Below are 2,879 nucleotides of genomic sequence, written 5' to 3'. Positions count from 1 at the left end.
TTTTTAGAATTAAGGTTTAAATCTTAGAAATTTTCTAATTCTAGTATCCTCTCATCTGTAGGAAATAGAAACTAGGTTATTTCTTAATTAACTTTCTACTTTTATTTTTAGTAACTTTCTAATCTTAGAATCTAATTTGTTTCCTAATTTATTTTTAGAATTTTTATTTAGAAACTAACCTTCCTATTTTGTAGGCCTTTAAGATAGAAATTCCTAATTCGGTAAGCTCCTTCCCTACTTTCTATTTTTTAGTTCTCTTTTAATAATTTACTTTCTAGTTTAGATCTTCCCTAATTTACTTTAGAAATTTTCACTTTCTTTTAAGAATACCTTCTTTTAGAAATTAATTTACTGTTATTTTTCTTTTAAAGGATGATTCTTCTCTTTTTAGAATCTAACTTATTTTTGTTTTATTTTGCAGGTTTTTAACTTAGGACTCCAATTTGGTAATTTCTTTCCAACTCTCTCTTTCTTTCTAGATTTTCTTTCCCTTTCTTAGGATTAGGTTTTTAATTGAGGGCTGCGAGTGCTTTCATGCCCAAGTGGGCCCGTGACGACACTCGACGTCTCTTGACTGAAGGAGGATTGGTTGAGGGGTTGACTATCCATCGCAAGACTAGACACCGATCGAAATCCCCTGAGTTAACTGAAGTTATGGCTGAAGACCAACCTCCTCTACCCCCACCCAGGGTGGAGGATACCCAAGATGAAAATGAGGTGCAACAGGCACCCCCGCCTCATACTTTACGAGATTATCTACAACCGGCGGGAGTGAGTATGCCCTCATGCATGATTTTTCCTGAAAACACGAGACAAATGGACATCAAGCCAGGAGTTATCCAACTCCTTCCCAAATTCCATGGACTTGAATCAGAAAGTCCATATTTACATTTGAAAGAGTTCGATGAGATTATAGCTACATTATGTTTTCCTAATGTATCTGAGGATACAATTAGGCTGAAACTCTTTCCTTTTTCCTTAAAAGAGAAAGCTAAGACATGGTTACATTCACTGCGTCCTAGATCCATTGGCACATGGAACGATATGCAGAGGGAATTCATAAAAAAATTCTTCCCACATCATAAAACGATTACCCTCAGAAAAGCGATCATGAACTTTGCCCAAAAGGAAGATGAAACATTCTTCCAATGTTGGGAAAGGTTCAAAGATTTGGTCAGTTCATGCCCACAACAAGGATTTGAAACGTGGCGCATTACAAATTTTTTCTATGATGGATTGACATTTTCCATGCGCCAAATGGTCGAGACAATGTATAATGGAGAGTTCATCAACAAAGATGTTGACGAGGTATGAGATTACCTCGATAGTCTCGCTGAAAAAACACAACATTGAGACTATTACCCAATGGCGAACACCACGTCTAGGCCGACTCAATTAAAGGAGAAAGGTGGATTATATCTCTTGAAAGAAGAGGATGATCTCAAGTGTAAAGTGACTACGCTCATAAGGAAAGTTGAGGCCATGGAAGGAAAGAAGGATAAGGTCAATGAAATTGTTTGCGGTATCTATGATTGCAACATTCACACAATTGAAAACTGTCCTACAATACCCGCCTTTCGAGGAGTGTTGAATGAACAAGCCAATGCCGTAAACAACTATCAAAGACCTTTTACTGGACCTAACTCCAACACATACAATCCTGGCTGGAAAAATCATCCAAACTTTAGTTGGAGGAATGGACAAACGGCGACTCCTCCAGGTTTCTTCAATCAAAATCCAAATCAAGTGAAACCTCAAGAGGAACCAGTTCAAAATCCCATACAAGAGCTGGCTCAGGCAATGCCGGGAATCCCAGATTTTATGCAAAAGATAGATTCTCGTATGACGGTTATAGAAAAGGGGATGCTTCCTGCACAACCTCTCCCCAATCCTAAACCGCAGTACGAGAATAATGATCCCAGCTCTTCAAATCAGATGGGGCATGCTAAATCCATCACCACTCTTAGGAGTGGGAAGATCATTGATAAAACTCTTCCGGTTAGGCCCGAAAAGCCTCAAGAACTAAAAGAGGACAACAATGATGGATCCAGTGATGCCCCACAAAAAGTAGAACCGGAACTTCTAGAGAAACCAGTTGCTCCATTCCCCCAACGGTTGGTTTCACCAAAACCTCTCTCTAACTCTCAGGATATACTAGAGGTGTTGAAACAAGTGAAAGTCAACATTCCTCTACTTGATGTCGTTAAACAGATACCTTCATATGCCAAATTCCTGAAAGACTTATGCACGACCAAAAGATGGAAAATTATTCAAAAGAAAATCTTCTTGACTGAGAAAGTGAGTGTCATCCTGAAGCAAGACGTGCCACAGAAATTCAAGGATCCCGGTAGCCCAACCATATCATGTGTAATCGGGAACCATCGAATTGATCACGTACTTCTTGACTTAGGAGCGAGCGTCAATCTGATTCCATACTCGGTATACAAACAGTTAGGTTTGGGTGAATTAAAACTCACCCTAACCACACTACAACTTGCTGATCGCTCTGTTCCTATACCAAGAGGGATAATGAGGATGTGTTAGTCCATGTCGATAGATTTTACTACCCTGTAGATTTTATCATCCTGGATACCGAACCCATCATTAACATGAGCACTCAGATTCCCGTCATTCTTGGTCGCCCATTCCATGCCACGTCAAATGCAATTATCAATTGCAGGAATGGTGTCATGACTATGTCTTTTGGAAATTTGACATTGGACTCAAATATTTTTTTCAATAACAGCAGCAACTCAGAGAATGATGACGATTTCCACGACATTAATATGATTGACTCTTTCGTGGAAGATACGACACCTCTGACCTTATCCTCCGACCATCTAGAGACGTGCCTGGCCCACTCCCATGATTTTGATGAT

General features: G+C 39.4%; 1 non-coding gene across 1 annotated transcript; it reads right to left on the bottom strand.

The window, feature by feature from the left end:
- Nucleotides 1-1,092: 1,092 nt before the first annotated feature.
- Nucleotides 1,093-1,199, bottom strand: LOC131224396 (small nucleolar RNA R71). The gene has a single exon (XR_009160884.1). It is a non-coding gene; the product is annotated as a small nucleolar RNA R71 (small nucleolar RNA).
- Between the last annotated feature and the right edge of the window lie 1,680 nt (nt 1,200-2,879).

The sequence above is a fragment of the Magnolia sinica genome, chromosome 13 (assembly GCF_029962835.1).
Source record: "Magnolia sinica isolate HGM2019 chromosome 13, MsV1, whole genome shotgun sequence".
Classification (NCBI taxonomy): Eukaryota; Viridiplantae; Streptophyta; class Magnoliopsida; order Magnoliales; family Magnoliaceae; genus Magnolia; species Magnolia sinica.
Note: the sequence above shows the minus strand (reverse complement) of the source record. Positions and strands in the feature narration are given on the sequence as shown.